The sequence below is a fragment of the Natator depressus genome, chromosome 8, assembly GCF_965152275.1.
Source record: "Natator depressus isolate rNatDep1 chromosome 8, rNatDep2.hap1, whole genome shotgun sequence".
Taxonomy (NCBI): domain Eukaryota; kingdom Metazoa; phylum Chordata; order Testudines; family Cheloniidae; genus Natator; species Natator depressus.
This window is the reverse complement of record NC_134241.1, coordinates 106,089,172-106,111,871: the sequence shown is the minus strand read 5'-3', so window position 1 is coordinate 106,111,871 and position 22,700 is coordinate 106,089,172. Positions and strand designations below refer to the sequence as shown.

Below are 22,700 nucleotides of genomic sequence, written 5' to 3'. Positions count from 1 at the left end.
TTTTCAAAAGGCTCTTTCCCATTAAAACAAACCAACCCCCCAAAACCCGAGCTCTCTCTTTGTATTAAATGTGCACCTTGATCCTCCAAATGCAACTGTGTAAACACAAGTTTCTGGTGCTTACCTTTTAAGCATCCGATCAAGTAGGAGCAAATCACCTGCTGTGATACCAAAGGAGTAAATCCAGTATATGACAGGCAGATGTGTGCCGTTATTTTGGTGGAACACTAAATAAGGGGGGGGTTTTCTGCAGTGCAGAACCTGGAGGTTAATATTCTTTGTGTATCTCACTTACTATTGTAATATTGCAATCACTTTATGAGGGTGGTGGTAGCTGTGCTTTAAGTTAAGGTTCCAAATGAGCAGGGCTTTGGAGCTGTGCTCCGGATCTGCTCCAGCTCCAGGCAAAAACCTGCAGCTCCACTGCTCCGGAGCTGCTCTGCGCTCCAGCTCCGGGCTCTGCTACAAAGCCCTGCAAATGAGTTCTAGTTGGAAGCCTGATTTTTGGCCCCATCTAAAATCCTGAAACCAGAGAATATCAGCCACAAAATTGGTAGATTAGGTGTAGGGCCGAAGTAGAATTTTTCTACAAAACTTCAAGTGAATTGGACAAAGAGCTCCTGACTTATGATACAAACAGAGCTGATCACCAGAGTTCAAAAAGTCTAACATTTTTTGCCACATCTCCCATATTCCTAAAAATCAACCCCTCCACCCCCACCCCCGCTTCAAAAACAAAAACCCACAACAGCAATGTGGAAAGAAGGAAACTCAGGTTTTTGAGGGCGAAGCTTACTCAATGCAAACCATGTAGGTACAGTACAAAAGTTAAGATATTCCTAATTTTTTTCAGAGTAACAGCCGTGTTAGTCTGTATTCGCAAAAAGAAAAGGAGTACTTGTGGCACCTTAGAGACTAACCAATTTAGCTCATGCTCAAATAAATTGGTTAGTCTCTAAGATGCACAAGTACTCCTTTTTCTTTTTCCTAATTTTTTATTCCTCTTGCAATGTTAAATTGGCCATTGTGTGAAAAGTTTACTGTTTTATACTGTTACATTTACTCTTTAATACTATCTTTAATGTGGTCTTTAACGTTATTGTGGGAACCTTAATTTTATTGTCTGATGTTTACTTTCTCAGTTTTAATGTGGAATTGAATTTCCTGGAGCTTTTAAAAAGACAGGAAAGTTTGAAAGAAATTGAGATGTGGAATTAATGAGTTAAATATGAAGCATGTATTGCATTTATTTCACTGTTCTTACACATGTATGCAACTGGACATTAGCTTATTATTTGAATGTGTAACTATTAAAATAAATGCAGTAACATGGTCCAGATAATGGTGTGATGGGTGGGATAACAGAAACCCCCTGGGAGCTGCCACCAGATGTGCCCAGACTACTTCTGCTCCTGCTTTCCTGCCCTGTCAGCTTAGGACTTTAGTGCCCTGCCTGGTTTGAGCTAGACCTGCTAGACTGCTGCAAACCCAGACCCAGGTCTGAACCATGTCCCCTAACAGCTGTAGGCTTAACTGAAAGCAGCTTACAGAAGTGTTCCTGCCTTTAACACTCAGATGCCCAACTCCCAATGAGGTCCAAACCCTAAATAATCTGTTTTGCCTTGTGTAAAGCTTATACAGGGTAAACTCATAAATTGTTTGCCCTCTATAACACTGACAGAGAAACGCACAGCTGTTCTCTCCCCCCTCCCCCCCCGGTATTAATACATACTCTGGGTTAATTAATAAGTAAAAAGTGATTTTATTAAATACAGAAAGTAGGATTTAAGTGGTTCCAAGTAGTAACAGACAGAACAAAGTGAATTACCAAGCAAAACAAAATAAAACAGGCAAGTCTAAGTCTAGTACAGTAATAAAAACTGAATACAGATAAAATCTCACCCTCAGAGATGTTTCAATAAGTTTCTTTCACAGACAGGACACCTTTCTAGTCTGGGCACAATCCTTTCCCCTGGTACAGCCCTTGTTCCAGCTCAGGTGGTAGCTAGGGGATTTCTCATGATGGCTGCCACATTTGTTCTGTTCCACCCACTCAATAGTGAGCTGGAGCCGGTTCGCACCAGTTTGCGTGAACCGGTTGTTAAATTTTGAAGCTGGTTTAGAACTGGTTGTTAAAGGGGTGGGCAAATTCCGGCCCATGGGACTGTCCTGTCCGTCCTGCCTGAGCTTTCAGCTGGGGAGGCTCCCCTGTGAATTTTTACTCACTCCGAGCCTTTGGTGGCACTTCGGCGGTGGGTCCTTCACTCACTCCGGGCCTTCGGCGGCGGGTCCTTCAGTGCCACCAAAGACCCAAAGTGACTGAAGGAACCGGTTCTTCAGCTTCTGGCAGCTCATCACTGCACCCACTTATATATCTTTTGCATAAGGTGGAAATCTCTTGTCCCTCTGGGTTCCCACCCATCCTTCTCAATGGAAAAGCACCAGGTTAAAGATGGGTTCCAGTTCAGGTGACATGATCACATTTCCTGTGAGACCCCAAGCCCTTCATTCCTCCTAGCCTGACTCACAGGAAGGCCTGCCTGCAAACAGAGCTGACCACAGTCAATTATCCTGATTGATGGGAGCCATCAAGATTCCAAACCACCATTAATGGTCCACACTTTGCATAACTACAATAGGCCCTCAGAGTTATATTTCATATTTCTAGTTTCAGATACAAGTGATACATTTACACAAATAGGATGACCACACCCAGTAGATTATAAGCCTTGTAATGATACCTTACAAGAGACCTTTTGCATGAACAATATTCCAGTTACATTATATTCACGCTCATCAGCGTACTTTTATAAACTCAGTGCGTCAGAAATGATATATGTGTAGCAGATCTATTTTGCAAAATAAAATATACAGTGTATGTACAGTATATAACTTTTAATTGCTCTTAATTTTGTTATTTCAGTTTTAGCAGAGCACTCATTGGGGATTATATCCACGACAATCTTGAAGTGTTTATAGTGAAGCTGGTTTTGACTTGTTGAATTTAAAAAGCATATTTTTGGCAAAATATGATTCACTCACACATGCACACACACACAGAGCTCTCAAAATCACCCTCCTGCCCTTAAACTTCAGAATAGGATCAGACATTCCAGCCTGAAAGATGCTTGTTGCTTTCAGTTTCTCAGTTTGGTTTTAGAATTGAATGGCCATTTTGGCTTTGACTATACCAGGGGTTCTCAAAGTTCATTGCACCGCGACCCCCTTTTGTCAACAAAAATTGCTAGACAACCCCAGGAGGGAAGACCAAAGCCTGAGCCCCACTGCCCCGGGTCGAGAGGGTGGGGGGCAAAATCCAAGCCCAGCCACCCTCCTAAGGGCTTCAGCCCCAGGAAGGGAGCCCATACCCTGAGCCCCGCCACCCAGAGCTGAAGCCAGTGGGCTTTGGCTCCAGCAAGTCTAACACCAGCCCTGATGACCCCATTAAAATGGGGTTGCGACCTAAGTTCCCTGTAAGCTGTGCGGCCGCGCAGCAGCCTGTTTAGTGCTGTGCAGGCGCATAGGGAACCCGCCCGGGGCTGGGGGTGAGGCGCTTTGGCCCCAACCTAGCCTGGTCCCCAACCCGCTGCAGCCAGGGCACCCCTCCCCTGGCCCATACCTTGCTGCGGCATGGGGTGGCCTGGACCCAGACCCACCCTGGGGCAGCGCAGCCTGGACCTAGCTGCGACTGGGGTGCCCCTCCCCTGGCCCAGACCTGCTGGGCTGGGGGAAAAGCACCGATCCTGCAGCCCCAACCCTGGAGCTGCCATGGCGGGGAGAGGTCCATTTACCCCCCCAGCCCAGGTGCTGTTGTGGGGAGAGAGAGCTGGGGGGAGTCCTCTCTCCCCACTGTAGTCCCAGAGTACCCTCCTGCACCCCCAAACCCCTCATCCCTGACCCCACCCCAGAGCCTGCACCCCCAGCCAGAGCCCTCACCCCCTGCACCCAACCCTCGGCTCCAGCCCTGAGCCCTGTATCCCTGGCCTCACCCCAGATCCTGCACCTCCAGCCAGACCCTCACATCTCTGCACCCAACCCTAGCCCTGTGCCCCTCATCTACAGTCCCACCCCAGAGCCTGCACCCCAGCCCTCTGCCTCAGCCCCATAGCCTCGGCCCCACCCCAGAGCCCATATCCCCAGCTGGAGCCCTGACACCCCTGCAACCCAATCCTCTGCCCCAGACCTGAGCCTCCTCCCACACTCCGAACCCCTCGGACCTACCCCCACCACATGAATTTTTTTTATGTGCACCAATATGAAGGTGATATGTCACACGTGGCCTCCATATTGGTGCACATAGGTGGGAAAAATTAGAGGGAACACTGGTCATGACCCAATTTGGGGTCCCAACTCACAGTTTGAGAATCCCTGAACTATAGCATAGAATCATAGAATATCAGGGTTGGAAGGGACCTCAGGAGGTCATCTAGTCCAACCCCCTGCTCAAACCGGGACCAATCCCCAACTAAATCCTCCCAGCCAGGGCTTTGTCAAGCCTGACCTTAAAAACTTCTAAGGAAGGAGATTCCACTACCTCCCTAGGTAACGCATTCCAGTGTTTCACCACCCTCCTAGTGAAAAAGTTTTTCCTAATATCCAACCTAAACCTCCCCCACTGCAACTTGAGACCATTACTCCTTGTCCTGTCATCTTCTACCACTGAGAATAGTCTAGAACCATCCTCTTTGGAACCACCTCTCAGGTAGTTGAAAGCAGCTATCAAATCCCCCCTCATTCTTCTCTTCTGCAGACTAAACAATCCCAGTTCCCTCAGCCTCTCCTCACAAGTCATGTGTTCCAGACCCCTAATCATTTTTGTTGCCCTTCGCTGGACTCTCTCCAATTTATCCACATCCTTCTTGTAGTGTGGGGCCCAAAACTGGACACAGTACTCCAGATGAGGCCTCACCAATGTCGAATAGAGGGGAACGATCACGTCCCTCGATCTGCTCGCTATGCCCCTACTTATACATCCCAAAATGCCATTGGCCTTCTTGGCAACAAGGGCACACTGCTGACTCATATCCAGCTTCTCGTCCACTGTAACCCCTAGGTCCTTTTCTGCAGAACTGCTGCCGAGCCATTCGGTCCCTAGTCTGTAGCGGTGCATGGGATTCTTCCGTCCTAAGTGCAGGACTCTGCACTTGTCCTTGTTGAACCTCATCAGATTTCTTTTGGCCCAGTCCTCTAATTTGTCTAGGTCCCTCTGTATCCTATCCCTACCCTCCAGCGTATCTACCTCTCCTCCCAGTTTAGTGTCATCTGCAAACTTGCTGAGGGTGCAATCCACACCATCCTCCAGATCATTTATGAAGATATTGTACAAAACCGGCCCGAGGACCGACCCTTGGGGCACTCCACTTGATACCAGCTGCCAACTAGACATGGAGCCGTTGATCACTACCCGTTGAGCCTGACAATCTAGCCAGCTTTCTATCCACCTTATAGTCCATTCATCCAGCCCATACTTTTTTAACTTGCTGGCAAGAATACTGTGGGAGACCGTGTCAAAAGCTTTGCTAAAGTCAAGGAACAACACGTCCACCGCTTTCCCCTCGTCCACAGAGCCAGTTATCTCGTGATAGAAGGCAATTAGATTAGTCAGGCATGAGCTAATTCTCTGAGGGTTAATTTGCTCCCAGGACCCATCTTGGGGTCTTGTGTCAATAGTTATATAGAGAGACAGATTTACATCAACTGATGGGGGACATACTTCAGTGTGAATGTGATCTAGAAGTTGCTCTGAAATTTTCCAACATGCTATTTTGGGCCTGTCATGGATTTAGATGCTAGCAAATGTTAATACCAGCTCTTTGAAGATTATTCTGTTATGTGAATAGGTTGATATGGGATTTCACAGTTGATAACAAGGTGCCCTCTTTATATCATGGAGCTCCTCCTTTCTCCCCAGCTCCCAATATATTTTCACCATGTCCAGTGATACCACAAATATTTGGGATATGTTTTAACATAGTTTTATGAGGATTTAGGCATGTAACTTCCATTAATGTGAATACAAAGTGTGTAGCTGAAGTCTAACAGCACTGCTTGGAAATAGTGACCATAATATAATAACATTTAACATTCCTGTGGTGGGAAGAACACCTCAACAGCCCAACACTGTGGTATTTAATTTCAAAAATGAGGAGGTTAGTTAAACAGAAATTAAAAGGTACAGTGACAAGAGTGAAATCCCTGCAAACTGCATGGACACTTTTCAAAGACACCATAATAGAGGCTCAACTTAAATATATACCCCAAATTAAAAAACACAGTAAAAGAACTAAAAAAGAGCCACCGTGGCTTGGCTTAACCATGTAAAAGAAGCAGTGAGAAATAAAAAGGCATCTTTTAAAAAGTGGAAGTCAAATCCTAGTGAGGTAAATAGAAAGGAGCATAAACACTGCCAAATTTAAATGTAAAAATGCAATAAGAAAAGCCAAAAAGGAGTTTGAAGAACAGCTAGCCAAAAACTCAAAAGGTAATAACAAAATGTTTTTTTAAGTACATCAGAAGCAGGAAGCCTGCTAAACAACCAGTGGGGCCCCTGGACGATCGAGATACAAAAGGAGCACTTAAAGACGATAACTTTATCACAGAGAAACTAAATGAATTATTTACTTCAGTCTTCATGGCTGAGGATGTTAGGGAGATTCCCAAACCTGAGCCATCTTTTGTAGGTGACAAATCTGAGGAATTGTCACAGATTGAAGTGTCACTAGAGGTGGTTTTGGAATTAATTGAGAAACTTAACAGTATCAAGTCACCGGGGCCTGATGGCATTCACGTAAGAGTTCTGAAAGAACTCAAATGTGAAATTGCAGAACTATTAACTATGGTTTGTAACCTGTCCTTTAATCAGCTTCTGTACCCAATGACTGGAAGATAGCTAATGTAAAGCCAATATTTAAGAAGGGCTCTAGAGGTGATCCTGGCAATTACAGACCGGTAAGTCTACCGTCAGTACCGGGAAAACTAGTTGAAACAATAGTAAAGAATAAAATTATCAGACACACATAGAAGAACCTAAATTGTTGGGCAAAAGTCAACATGGTTTCTGTAAAGGGGGATCACGTTTTCCTAATCTATTAGAGTTCTTTGAAGGGGGTCAACAAACATGTGGACAAGGGGGATCCAGTAGACATAGTGTACTTAGATTTCCAGAAAGCCTTTCACAAGGTCCCTCACCAAAGGCTCATACATAAATTAAGTTATCATGGGATAAGAGGGAAGATCCTTTCATGGATTGAGAACTGGTTAAAAGACAGGGAACAGAGGGTAGGAATAAATGGTCAGAATGGAGAGGGGTAACTAGTGGTGTTCCCCCAGGGTCAGTCCTAGGACCAATCCTATTCAACTTATTCATAAATGATCCGGAGAAAAGGGGTAAACAGTGAAGTGGCCAACTTTGCAGACGACACTAAACTGCTCAAAATAGTTAAGACCCAAGCAGACTGTGAAGAACTTCATAAAGATCTCTGAAAACTAAGTGATTAGGCAACAAAATGGCAAATGAAATTTAATGTGGATAAATGTAAAGTAATGCACATTGGAAAAAATAACCCCAACTATACATACAATATGATGGGGGCTAATTTAGCTACAGCTAATCAGGAGAAAGATCTTGGAGTCATTGTGGATAGTTTTCCGAAGACGTCCACGCAGTGTGCAGCAGCAGTCAAAAAAGCAAACAGGATGTTAGGAATGATTAAAAAAGGGGATAGAAAATAAGATGGAGAATATCTTATTGCCCTTATATAAATCCATGGTACACCCACATCTTGAATACTGCGTACAGATGTGGTCTCCTCATCTCAAAATGATATACTGGTATTAGAAAAGATTCAGAAAAGGGGCAACTAAAATGATTAGGGGTTTGGAACAGGGGCCATATGACGAGAGATTAAAGAGGCTAGGATTTTTCAGCTTGGAAAAGAGGAGACTAATGGGGGGATATGATAGAGGTCTGTAAAATCATGAGTGGTGTGGAGAAAGTGAATAAGGAAAAGTTATTTACTTGTTCCCATAATATAAGAACTAGGGGCCACCAAATGAAATTAATGGGCAGCAGGTTTAAAACAAACAAAAGGAAGTTGTTCTTCACTCAGTACACAGTCAACCTGTGGAACTCCTTGCCTGAGGGGGTTGTGAAGGCTAGGACTATAACAGGGTTTAAAAGAGAACTGGATAAATCCATGGAGGTTAAGTCCATTAATGGCTATTAGCCAGGATGGGTAAGGAATGGTGTCCCTAGTCTCAGTTTGTCAGAGGGTGGAGATGGATGGCAGGCGAGAGATTACTTGATCATTACCTGTTCTGTTCACTTCCTCTGGGGCACCTGGCATTGGGCACTGTCGGTAGATAGGATACTGGACTGGATGGACCTTTAGTCTGACCCAGTATGGCCATTCTTATATCAGTCTTCCCGGTAGCATTGAAAATGTACCCATTAGATCTAGCTTGATTCCCTGTTTACAATTACATTTTGAGATCTATCAGCCAATTTTTAATTCATTTAATATGACCTTACAGAGTTCTATGTGTATTTCATCAATACTATTACCTTTATCAACCAAACTTATAATCTCATCGAAAAGATATCAAGTTAGTTTGACAGGATTTGCATTAATTATATTACTGTCCTTTAATTCTTTATAAATCAAATCCAATGTTAGCCACTCCATTATCTTGTCCAGGATCAATGTCAGGCTGCCAGGTCTATAATTACCTAGGTCGTCCCATTTACACTTTTTAAAAATTGGCACAACATAAGCTTTCCTCCAGTCTTCTGGAACTTCCGCAGTGCTCCAAGACTTATAGAAAATAAACATTAATAGTTTAGTAAGCTCCTCAGCCAGCTCTTTAAATACTCTTGGGTGCAAGTTATCTGGATTTGCTGATTTTAAAATGTCCAGCTTTAGAAGCTTCTGTTTAACATTCTCCAGAGATACTAGTGGAATGGAAAAAGTGTTGTCACCATTTGATGAAACTATATCATCTGTTTTTCCCCAAATACAGAGCAGAAATATTTATTTAAAGTTTCTGGCTTTTCTGCATTATTATTGATAATTGTACTATTTTGACCTAGTAAGGGACCAATCCCATTGTCAGGATTCATTTTATTCCTAATATATTTTAAAAACACCTCTTTATTTTCCTTAACTCTGTTGGCCTTAGATTTCTCCTTGTGTCCCTTCACCTTCCTTATCAATTTTCTACAATTCCTAATTTCTGATTTCCATTATTGCCAACTTCCCCTTTCCTTCTATATGTCATATATTATTTCTTTATAGCTGCCTTCACATCCCCTCTAAACCAGGTCATTTCTTTACCCAGCATGGTCTCCTTCTTCAGTTGTGGGATTGGGACTTTTTGGACGTTTGGAAAGTGTTCTTAAATGATTCCCAATTATCATTCACATTTTTCTGATTAAATTTTTCCTCTGAGCTGATTTGGCTCTACGTACTATTTTGTTTTAAAAAAAAAAAAAGTTATATATAAAGAGGGAAGCAGAGGGATATAGAGACAACGTGTGCATGTTTTTTATTTTACACTTTTAAAAGTGTGTTGATGGATAAGAACTAGATTACAGGGAGTGGGGGAATGTGGGGAGAACCAGGATTAGGGGAGAGGTCATTAGCAGGCTGAGGTACACACAATGTAACTGGTGAATGGGAGGCTAAAATATTAAGTTTATGGGAGCAAATGGGCAGACAGAGATGAGGAATAGAGGTAGTCAAAAAGTTTGAAAAGCCTGGTTGGAAAGTTCAAGCATATTGCTAGACCGGAACTGGGAATGCAGTTCTTAAAGGATAGCGAGGGAGAGTCCTTTGGGATTAAAGGGTTACACTTTTCTGAAAAAGCAGAGTGCAATAAAAAGTGGGAGTGTGCTAATAAAGTTTGCGGATGATACAAAGCTGGGAGGTATTGCCAATTTAGAGAAGGACAGGGGTATGCTACAGGAGGATCTGGATGACCTTGTAAACTGGAGTAATAGTAATAGGATGAAATTTAATAGTGAGAGTTTAAGGTCATGCATTTAGGGATTAATAACAAGAATTTTAGTTATAAACTGGGGATGCATCAATTAGAAGTAACGGAGGAGGAGAAGGGCCTTGGAGTATGGGTTGATCATAGGATGACAATAACGGCCAATGTGATATGGCTGTGAAAAAAGCTAATGCGGTCTTGGGATGCATCAGGCGAGGTATTTCCAGTAGGGATAAGGAGGTTTTAGTACCGTTATACAAGGCACTGGTGAGACCTCACCTGGAATACTGTGTGCAGTTCTGGTCTCCCATGTTTAAGAAGGATGAATTCAAACTGGAACAGGTACAGAGAAGGGCTAAGAGGATGATCTGAGGAATGGAAAACTTGTCTTATGAAAGGAGACTCAAGGAGCTTCGCTTGTTTAGCCTAACTAAAAGAAGGTTGAGGGGGGATACGATTGCTCTCTATAAATATATCAGAGGGATAAATACCGGAGAGGGAGAGGAATTATTTAAGCTCAGTACCAATGTGGACACAAGAACAAATGGCTATAAACTGGCCACCAGGAAATTTAGACTAGAAATTAGATGAAGGTTTCTAACCATCAGAGGAGTGAGGTTTTGAAACAGCCTTCCAAGGGAAGCAGTGGGGACAAAAGATCTATCTGGCTTTAAGATTAAACTCGATAAGTTTATGGAGGAGATGGTATGATGGGATAACATGGTTTTGGTAATTAAATATTCATGGTAAATGGGCCCAATGGCCTGTGATGGGATATTAGATGGGGTGGGATATGAGTTACCCAGGAAAGAATTTTCTGTAGTATCTGGCTGGTGAATTTTGCCCATATGCTCAGGGTTTAGCTGATCGCCACATATGGGGTCGGGAAGGAATTTTCCTCCAGGGCAGATTGGAAGAGGCCCTGGAGGTTTTTTGCCTTCCTCTGTAGCATGGGGCACGGGTCACTTGCTGGAGGATTCTCTGCTCCTTGAAGTCTTTAAACCACGATTTGAGGACTTCACTAGCTCAGACATAGGTGAGAGGTTTTTCGCAGCAGTGGGTGGGTGAAATTCTGCGGCCTGCGTTGTGCAGGAGGTCAGACTAGATGATCATAATGGTCCCTTCTGACCTAAATATCTATGAATATTTCATCATTCAACAGTTGGTGAGTTCTTCAACCTTAATTTATTATCAGTTTACATGCTGAGAAATTAACACTCAGTCCAACTTACTCCTATTATTGGATGCTGATCATTGTATCTTGGGGTTGGAAGGGCAAGGGGATGGGAAAGAGCATAGTCTCTGTTACTGCCATGGAAGAGGAATCCAATATCCGTTGAGCTAGTTACATTCACCTGTGTGCTTTTGTTTGTAATGATAATCCCTAGGAGGATTACTATAGAAATCTAAAGGAAATGTTTTATGTTATAAAAACTTTCCTTTTTGCAGTCTGAGGTTTATTTATAATGCCATAGGTATGTGACATGGAATCCCATATGCATTAGCTCCTCTCTGAAATGTGGCTTTTAGCTGCTTCACTGGAAACCCTAAAGCCAAGGATGGAAAGTGTTTTTGTCTAGGGGTTCCCCCATCCTTAGGACCTTGAGGTTCCTAGCTTTCCCTGCTTTAAAAACTATTCTCCACTCTAGAGACCTGATGTTACAGCCATACTACATCCTTCTGAGAAGGATTGAACCAGACATCCTTCAGAGTCCATTAACACTGCTCCTTTAATCCCCCAGAAGGGGATTGCTACTGAGTGACACAAGGCAGTTATTGCTCCCTGCCTCTTCTCCCCAAATAGAATGAGCTATGGAAGTCATGGGACTAGGAACATAATTAAATTTCAGAGCAGCAGCATAGTGGTTATAAACCTCTGAAGTGAAAAATTCTTGTGGCTTTGTAATATGCAGGGAAGGGGAGAGCTGAGTAACAGGTGGTATTTAGAAACTAATTAATATTTGTGAATAACAGTGTGTTACTGGTAAGAAAACAAATCAGCTTGTATGTGAATATTTATGATGATTTTCAGTGCTGCTTGGATCACACAATCCTTTTCCAGCTGCCGTGTCTCCTCTCATGTCATAACATTTCACAGAAAGGTGAAAGCCTTCTACGGTGTGGAGCCATGTTGTTGGGAGCCAGCCAGTTGAGCAGATTAGCTGAGTGCAAGTTTTGAGCAGAATGTTCTTGATAGCTGGGTATTAATGGGCCACCAGGTCCCAAACATTTTAAATATTCTTTGCCGGTACAGTAAGCCATGCAATTTAGTTTGAGATTCCGTCCCATTAAGAGCCAAGCCTTGCACATAGATAATACTATGTTTGAAGTGAAAGAAGGTGTTAAGGATTGTTCTGTCTCTTAATGTTGTATGCAAGTCTTTTACAATAGATCAAACTTGCCTAATGTAATCTTCATAATACTTTCATTTGAATTGCTCCCTGTAGTTTGTGTTTGTGGAACTGAAAGAGAAGAATCTTTGTTTCCTGGTGGGGGGGGGGGGGGGTTCTATTTCACACATGTTCACTTTGCCATTTGAAAAGGATAATAGCTTTTTAACCTCTGTGAATGTTAGATTGCTGTATTTGTGCTCATGGGGTTCTGCTGTATTTCTTATAGCAGGGGTGGCCAGCATGAGAAGGAGCCAGAATTTACCAACGTACATTGCCAAAGAGCCACAGTAATACGTCAGCAACTCCGCCCCCGTGACCCGGCGCCACCCGCCCACCAGCAGCCCCGCCGATCAGCGCCTCCCCCTCCCTCCCTGTACCTCTGGATCAGCTGTTTCCTGGTGTGCAGGAGGCTCAGGGGGAAGGAGCAAGGGCATGGCAGGCTCGGCGGGGGGGGGGGGAAGAAGCAGGGCCTGTGGCAGACACGGGTTGAGCAGTGAGCACCACGGCACACTGGAAAGTTAGTGCCTGTAGTTCCAGCCCTGGAGTCGATGCCTATACAAGGAGCTGCATATTAACTTCTGAAGAGCCGCATGCAGCTCCGGAGCCACAGGTCGGCCATCCCTGTATTATAGTTTTGCACAGAGAGCTAAACTTGCTATCCAGGTGTTTCGGTACTCTTTGGGTATATCTAAACTGCAATTAAAACCTGCAGCTGGCCCGGGCCAGCTGACTGGGGCTCACAGAGTACAGGCTAAGCGGCTGTTTAACTGCAGTGTACATTTGGGCTCGGGCTGCAGCTCAGGACTCTTTTCTGGACTCTCTCCAGTTTGTCTGCATCTTTCCTAAAGTGCAGTGCCCAGAGTTGGACTCAGTACTCCAGCTGAGGCCTCACCAGTGCCAAGTAAAGCAGGACAGTTACTTCCCATGTCTTACATATGACACTCCTGTACACCCCATAATAGTAGCCTTTTTTGCAGCTACTTCACATTGGTGACTCATATTCAATTTGTAATCCACTATTACCCCCAGATCCTTTTCAGTGGTACTGCCACCTAGCCAGTTATTCCCCATTTTGTAATTGTGCTTTTGATTTTTCCTTCTTATGTGAAGTACTTGTCTTTATTGAATTTCATCTTGATTTTAGACCAATTCTCCAATTTGTCAGGGTCATTTTGAATTGGAATCCTGTCCTCCAAATTACTAGCAACACCTCCCAGCTTGATGTCAACTGAAAATTTTATAAGCGTACTCTCCACTCAATTATTCAAGTCATTAATGAATATATTGAATATTCCTGGACCCAGGACTGACCCCGGCGGGACCCCACTAGAGATGCCCTTCCAGTCTGAGAGCAAACCATTGATAAGTACTGTTTGAGTACGGTCTTTCAACCAGTTATGCACTCACCTTATAGTAATGTCATGTGGGACTATATCAAAAGCCTTACCAAAATCAAGATATATCACATCTACTGCTTCCCCCATATTTACTAGGCTAGTAAACCTGTCAAAGAAGGACATTAGGTTGGTTTGGCATGATTTGTTCTTGACAAATCCATGCTGGCTGTTCCTTATAACCCCATTATCCTCCAAGTGCTTACAACTTAATTGTTTAATGATTTGTTCCAGTATCTTTCCAGTTATTGAAGTTAGGCTGACTGGTCTATAGTTCTCCGGGTCCTCTTTGTTTCCCTTTTAAGATAGGTATTATCTTTGCCCTTCTCCAGTCTTCTGGGACCTCACCTGCCTTCCAGAAGTTCTCAAAGCTAATTAACTTCAGTGTGTGTGTGTAACCCACTCTTCAGTGCAGGGTGGATTTGATTTCAGTCACTAGTCAGGAAGATTCGATTTAATCTTGGATTTCTACATAAAAAAAGCTTATGCCCAAATAAATCTTAGTCTTTAAGATGCCACCAGACTCCTCATTGTTTTTTGTGATACAGACTAACACGACTACCCCTTTGATACTTTGGGCATAAAAGTGCATTATTTTTGGTTGTTAAAACCTTCATACATATTCTTCACAACTCAGAGATAGATGTAGATTTCATTTTTAGAAGGTACACACTATACATTTTTTAAGTGATTTATTTTGAAAACTTTTCAGATTAGTTTTACAGCTATATCAGAAAAACGAATGATTGTTTGGTTATTTCATTTACCAACGGTAGTTGAAGCGGATATTTGTGAAGTAATTGGGAGGTGAACTGTCTCCAATTCAACAGGTTAATCATTCATTTTTGGAGGATTTTCTTGTCATGCTGCATTAGGAGGAGACCATCACCAGACGGACATTTCAATTGTTTTATTTAACTAAAACAACAACGTTATGTATTCTGGATTTTTTTTCTTCAACAGCAAACATATAATATTTTAACAAAAAAATATGAATTTTTGAATTTACTTAAACATTAAAGTTTTTTAAAATCAGGTTTGTTTTTGTTAAAATTGTTTTTAACTAAAAGAGTTAAATGAAATATTTAAAAGAAACCAATAAAAATTAAATTGACTATGTTAGGCAGGTCAACATGAGAAACTTAAAATTTTGACTTTTGCAGCTAACTCAGTCGTCTTCACCTCCATTTTCCTGTTTGTTCATAATCTGGAAAAGAAAAACAAGCTTTCCTGCTTTTTCAGGTCCCAAACGATTTCTCAATTCGGAATGAATTAGGCCAAAGGAAGAAAATATTCTTTCTACACTGACAGAAGAAGTTACTGCTGTTAAAAGTGAGATTATCACGTCAACAGTCTCTGAATCCAAGTGATTTCTACCAGTTCACTAGTGTGACTTCCTTTAAAACATCATTAGCAAATATATATTTCTTGAATGGTTCACCCTTAGCTCTGAAGTTTATTTTAGTAATGGGATGATAGCTGGATGTCCATGTCATAGCCAGTTCCTCTTCATCAGCAATTAAGGTTTGACCCTGGTACCGAGTACTAAGAATATTTGCAAGAAAATAACCTGGAGATAGTGCTTGTCCCATTCCTTTTTTTTAATGCTTGTAATTTAACTCTGTCGTTACATATTTCTCTCTTTAAGCTCTCACTCAGTTCCTCCCAAATTTCAACAGTGTCAGCAGTAAAACAGCGATTTTCCCTGCATTTGTTCAAGGCTACAGAAATACGCTTCAGGGTACTCAGCCTGTGTTCAGCGTTTCTCCTCAGCCCATGTTGAGAACTTTGGCTGTGACAGTGCCATCTATTTTTTCAGAGGGGTAGGCGTGTTAGTCTGGATCTGTAAAAGCGGCAGAGAGTCCTGTGGCACCTTATAGACTAACAGACATACTGGAGCACAAGCTTTTGTGGGTGAACACCCACTTCATCGGATGCATGTAGTGGAAATTTCCAGAGGCAGGTATAAATATGCAAGCAAGAATCTGCAACCTCCCTGGACACACAATAACAGATTTAAAGGTAGCCATCCTGCAGCAAAAAAACTTCAGGACCAGACTTCAAAGAGAAACTGATGAGCTTCAGTTCATTTGCAAATTTGACACCATCAGCTCAGGATTAAACAAAGACTGTGAATGGCTCGCCAACTACAAAAGCAGTTTCTCCTCCCTTGGGGTTCACACCTCAACTGTTAGAAAAGGGCCTCATCCCCCCTGATTGAACTAACCTCGTTATCCCTAGCCTGATTTTTGCTTACATATTTATACCTGCCTCTGGAAGTTTCCACTACATGCATCCGATGAAGTGGGTATTCACCCACAAAAGCTCCTGCTCCAATACATCTGTTAGTCTATAAGGTGCCACAGGACTCTTTGCATCGATTTTTTCACAAACTGTCATCAGATTAGGCCAGTTCTTGAGATAGTGCTCAAAACAGTGCACTGCTGAGTTCCATCGCATGTCTGTGGGAGAGTTAGCTTGGTTCCTCCCACTTTTTTCAGAGCAGCTGCTGCAAAGTGGTTGTTACGGAAGTATTTTGCAATTTCAATAACATTAGCCTTTATTTCTTGAACACCGAAGTCTTCGGTTAGGAGGTGCATCAAATGACCACTGCAACCATATGTTATTAGCTTGGGACTCTCTTCTAAATAATTTCTTCTCATCTTGGATATATTTGCAGCATTGTCTGTGACCAAACTGCGTACTAGACTTTTGAATTTTTTTCGAGTTTGTTACAGCTTTTACTGCTACTTCTTGTAAGTATTCTGCTGTGTGTGCATTTCCTGATGTATCAGTTGTTTCTGTAAGGAAGACCTTAACAATTTTATCCTCTAGACCTTTTTGCACACTGCTCAATTTCTCTTTCATACACTTTATCCGGCAATTTGCCTGAGACATCTGCTCTGTTGGGTGGACTGTATCCTGGTCTTAATGACTGAACCATGTTACTGAAGTGTGGGTTCTCAGTCATACGGAAAGGAGAGTTTGTTGCATAAACAAACGGGACAAGTTTTTCATCTATTCTCTTGTTTTGTAATCTGCTGGTTCTTAGCACAAACTTTATATATGGTTGTTTCTGGATGATGGAGATTTTTTTTCTTTTTGCTATAGGTGATACACTGTGGCTATGTGACATACGTGATGTGACTGAAACACTATCATTGGCAGATAACTCTGAAACTATAGAAAATGATGGTGATCTTGAAGGTGGATAGCCTTCAGAATCCTGTATGTTGAGGATGGATTCTCCTAAACAAAATAAGTCAATGCTGTTATTTAATTATTATTACCATACTGCTCATTTAGTATTACTCATTAGTACGGAGTGTCAGTGAATGCACTTTAAAGGTGAAATTGTAAAAGGACGATCTGCCTATTTCAGCTATTCATTTTTTATCACAACTGCATCTGAAATGACAGGACCATAGAGTAACCAACTATATTTTTAGCTCAAACATGAGAATTTGAGAATAGTCCAGAAGGAGGGCAGGCAGTCCTTAAGAAAGAAGTATGAAATAAAAAAGTTTACCAACCTGAAGATCCTGCATGTTCAGACATGTTCCTTTCATCATCTTCAATGCAGCTTCCTCCTGAGAAGGAACACTTCTCATGATGTTGTTTCATTCGGGCAACCAGGCCTTTTGCGTTTCTTTGTTGCAGTATTTGCATTTTGCACGCATGCCTATGTTACCCACAGGTAGAGGAACTTCATTAAAATATTCCCAAACTGGGTCTCTCTTACCGACTGCTGCCATTATAGGTTTTTCCCTTTTAGTGAGAGAATGGTATGATAGATGTCAGATCAACGAAGGCTATACTCAGAAAGACCTCAAGACTTCTGGAATATGCTGCTCAACCAGTTTCACTTTTGTTTCTACTGCCTGTCCCTCCCTTCTCACATTTATCTCCAGACTTCTTCTCCTTCTGAAGTGATTGGGCAACAAAATGGCAAATGACATTTAATGTCGATAAATGTAAAGTAATGCACATTGGAAAAAATAACCCCAACTATACATACAATATGATGGGGGCTAATTTAGCTACAGCTAATCAGGAGAAAGATCTTGGAGTCATTGTGAATAGTTCTCTGAAGATGTCCACGCAGTGGGCAGCGGCAGTCAAAAAAGCAAATGGGATGTTAGGAATCATTAAAAAAGGGTCAGAGAATAAGACGGAGAATATCTTATTGCTGTTATATAAATCCCTGGTACGCCCACATCTTGAATACTGCATACAGATGTGGTCCCCTCATCTCAAAAAAGATATACTGGCATTAGAAAAGGTTCAGAAAAGGGGCAACTAAAATGATTAGGGGTTTGGAACAGGGGCCATATGACGAGAGATTAAAGAGGCTAGGATTTTTCAGCTTGGAAAAGAGGAGACTAATGGGGGGATATGATAGAGGTCTATAAAATCATGAGTGGTGTGGAGAAAGTGAATAAGGAAAAGTTATTTACTTGTTCCCATAATATAAAAACTAGGGGCCACCAAATGAAATTAATGGGCAGCAGGTTTAAAACAAATCAAAGGAAGTTCTTCTGCACTCAGCGCACAGTCAACCTGTGGAACTCCTTGCCTGAGGGGGTTGTGAAGGCTAGGACTATAACAGGGTTTAAAAGAGAACTGGATAAATCCATGGAGGTTAAGTCCATTAATGGCTGTTAGCCGGGATGGGTAAGGAATGGTGTCCCTAGCCTCAGTTTGTCAGAGGGTGGAGATGGATGGCAGGCGAGAGATCACTTGATCATTACTGTTAGGTTCACTCCCTCTGGGGCACCTGGCATTAGCCACAGTTGGTAGACAGGATATTGGGCTGGATGGACCTTTAGTCTGACCCAGTATGGCCATTCTTATGTTCTTCTTATGTTCCTTGTCCAGATCCATTCCACCCGCAACAATCTTCTATTCATTGAATTTTTTGAAACTTTGCACTTTTAGAGAGAGGTAAGGGATTGATTGTATGTACACAAATTTGCGGAGGGACAATAGGGTTGAGGTCTGTTATTTCTCACCTCTATATATTTATTTATAAATAACTAAATAAACAAACAAACATACATTTTTGCTGTTAGCAAGCATGTTATCTCTGGAGACACACATCCACAGTTTGAGAACTGCAAAACTAATCATCTCTGATGTCCTCTTCTACACTGAGCACTGAGTCCCATTGGGTAGAAGGGCCAAGGATATAATGTGTGTGGTCCCCTCATCTTTGTGGAGAACTTTGTACTGCCATTCTCCATGGTATAAAATTTGTGTCAATATAACCTCTCCCCAAGCACTGTAGATTCTAATGCCCTGAGCCTCCATCATAGAGGATGCAGCGTACTGCATGGAAAAATTCATCACTGCTGGTTGAACTTTTTTAATATTTAAACCTAACTAGTAAATGTGCAGTGTTTATACTGGTCTCTGTGTGAAGCTGAAAATATTTGCTCTGTAAATCTCGATACGCCATACAAAACTGAATCAGAGTCGAACATTTGCAGCTGACGAATTACATAATATTAGGTTTGTGACTCAAACTAACAAAACCAAAGACATTCAGAGCTAATGGGAGCATACAGCTTTGACTGATCTTACTGTGGTTGGGTTTTTCAGTGGCCTGAAATTGTCTTCTGCAAGATCTGGGCATGACTGAGAGTGAGTTCCAACTTTAACCTTGAATTTCCTTGCCTCTCTGTTTGTCTCTGTCTTAATATTTCCAAAACAGAAGGGTGTTTTGGTAGCACATTTCCTTTTTTTATGGTATAATGGAGAGAAAAGCCATTGTGTAGGAGAGTTTCTGATTTGAACTGCCCGTTCTATAAATTTAAGTGTCTAAAAAAGAAATTTTAATGCGTAAATAAGTACAGGTATACAATAGGAGATTGCAATTATATATGTTAGGGTTATAGCAAATTACATAGGGTGTCCAGAGAATAAATTAAAAAGAGATATAAAAAGCAACATCATAGTTTGCATTAGAAATTGATACTAGAAACATGGGAAATTAATATGAATTGCTGGCTTACATAAACTTCAGGCATTTTCTATAGATTTAATAAAGGGTTGCCATGTCTCAAGATAAACAGCTTAAGTATCGTTCTCCATAGATAATACATCCCAGCATTTAACAAGCCACTTACTGACTGAAATATTGTTGGAAAGCTTCCATTGTGATGTGACTGCCACACTTGCATCAAGGACTAGCTGATGAAGGAGGGGGTGAAAAGGGCCAGTATGCAATCCGTCATCACGCTGGTACTAGAGGGTTTTTTTAAGGCATATTTCACCCACTAGATTATAACAGGTCTAAATCCTGTGAATGATATAAAATATATTTAGGGTGATATTGAAACCTCTAAACACCCGGGTTTAGCGTAGGAACATGAACACAATCTGAATGTCGTAACAGTGCATTCAGACTGTGTGCACGTGTGCGCAAGTGCATCTGTGTATATCTATGTGTACTATAATATTACACAATGTGTACATTTTTTTAAGCCTGCAGTCTGTGCTTAACAGAAAATAAGAAATGATTAATATCCAGGTTTAAGGAGACTACTGTTCAGTCTTCAAAATGGTCCCAAAACTCTTCAGGAAATATGTTAGTTTTTTGCAGTCTTTTTTAATAACAGATTTACACCTTTGTTTAATCGTAAATAATTTCCCTTTTTTAATAGATGTACTCGTTTGCCTTGTTTTAACTAACAGTTAACAGCTAATTCAAGCTCAGACTGGCCCAAACATAGCAGAACTGATGTTCTTCTTGTAGGGTGTAGATCTGGGGAATCCATCTACTGGATCCGCAACCACTGAGTATCATGGAGCCCAGTCCCACTGGGGCACTCTGCCCCACCACTGTGCGTTTTGAGCTTGGGGCAGTGCTGAACGGAGCATGGGGCTGGTGGATCCATAGGTAATTGTCCCCCTCTCTCACAGTTTTCATGGTGGCTGAATGGGAATCTGTTACTCCCACCCCCACTCCAGATACACAGACTTGGCCCTGGTAGGGGATTTATGCCACAATGTGAGGTTTTAACCCTTTCATTCTGCAAATTCCTTTGCTACTATGCTTATGCAGGAGATTTATTTTTATATATTTTATTTTTCTAGGTACTTTTATGGCCACTGTCACGCTAGTATTTGAGCGGCTCCCAGGCATTTATGGATTTATCCTCCGAACATCTCTGTGAGGTAGGGAAGCATTATTATTTCCATTTTACAGACTGGGAACTGAGGTACAGTAAGATTAAGGTGAGACAAGAAGTTTGAGGCACAGCCAGAAATTGAAATTTGTTTTCCACTATCTTTTGCCTTGCCCACATACCTGCTTTTGTGTTTTTTCCTCTTCTAAGCTTTACTAGAAGTAATCTTGGCCATTGGGGCTGGTGAAAGACCCTATGAAAAATATGGCTAGGGTTCTAATGTCCTTTTAAAGTTTTGTTAGAAATGAACTGAAATACCTTTTAAAAATATCAGAACTGTTGATGATGTTAAATCATTAACATGTTGACTTTCTACAGATAACTTGTAAAAATGTTTTTTCTCTTAATTCCTCTTTTATCTACCTGCCTAGACTTGAGGTTAGTGTTCAGCTATACTCTGTGTCAGCTGATGCCATATCTATCACCTAAAGCAATGCAGAGCATGCTGCTTCCTGGCGTATTTTGGGCGTTGTCATCAATGCAGAGCCCTGAATTCATGTCTGGGCAGGTGTAGAATTTCTCACTCACATTTATGTATGTTACTGTTTCACTTACATCATTTTTCAAAGGTCACTCCAGTCCTCCTAGAATGTTCAGTATTGCATTCCTAAATTCTCCCACAAGTGACGTTTCAGTGTCTGATTAGTGATGGTGTTGCTTTTCAAGCAAGTATATCAGGAACCCTGCAATATTTGTGTACATTGAGCTCAGATTGACATTGTAAAATCAAGGATCACGAATAGCAGCTTGGAACATGTCTTTTTTTTAAAGTAGAGAAGTTTTGGGTAGGTTCCCCTCAAGGTTTTCCTTCACTGTAATAAATTGGTATTTAAAGTATGACATTTACTGTATTAGAAATGTTCTGAGAGTTACAAATTGTGGAGGCACCAGCAGAATCCTGCAGTTTAATATTTTATTGTCTATTAAAGTAAGCAACGGGATTACATATGATAACATGGAAAAGGGAATATTTCATGCCATCTTTCTAATTTAGCACTCTGTAAAATATACACATTTCACACGATTTATGCTTTTTAACAACATAAATCATAGGACTGGAAGGGATTTCAAGAGGTCACCTAGTCCAGTCCCCTGCGCTCATGGCAGGACTAAGTATTATCTAGACCATTCCTGACAGATATCTAACTTTCTCTTAGAATAGCCAATGACATAGATTCCACAACCTCCCTGGGCAATTTATTCCAGTGCTTAACCACCATGACAGGAAGTTTTTCCTAATGTCCAACCTCAACCTCCTTTGTGGTAATTTAAGGCTATTATTTCTTGTCCTATCCCCAGAGGTTAAGAACAATTCTTTTCCCTCCTCCTTGTAACAACCTTTTATGTACTTGAAAACTGTTATCATGTCCCCTCTCAGTCTTCTCTTTTCCAGACTTAACAAACCCAGTTTTTTCAGTCTTCCCTCATAGGTCATGTGTTCTAGACCTTTAATCATTTTTGTTGCTCTTCTCTGGACTTTCTCCAATTTGTCCACATCTTTCCAGAAATGTGGTGCCCAGAACTGGACACAATATTCCAGTTAAGGCCTACTCAGCACAAAGTAGAGCAGAAGAATTACTTCTCATGTCTTACTTACAACACTCCTGCTAATAATCCCAGAATGATGTTTGCTTTTTTTGCAACAGTGTTACACGGTTGACTCATATTTAGCTTGTGGTCCACTGTGGCCTCCAGATCCCTTTCCACAGTACTCCTTCCTAGACTGTCATTTC

The 22,700-nt window shown here is 41.7% G+C and overlaps 1 protein-coding gene across 14 annotated transcripts in view; it reads left to right on the top strand.

The window, feature by feature from the left end:
- The window catches only part of PTPRF (protein tyrosine phosphatase receptor type F), a 599,167-nt gene that overhangs the window by 144,241 nt on the left and 432,226 nt on the right, over positions 1-22,700 (top strand). For 13 of the 14 annotated variants that reach the window (XM_074961920.1, XM_074961934.1, XM_074961933.1 and 10 more), the window contains exon 2: positions 20,876-20,956. The exons of the other annotated variant lie outside the window; for it this stretch is intronic. The gene's annotated coding sequence lies outside the window, so the exon portion shown is untranslated. The remainder of the gene's footprint in view (positions 1-20,875; positions 20,957-22,700) is intronic. 14 annotated transcript variants of the gene reach the window in all.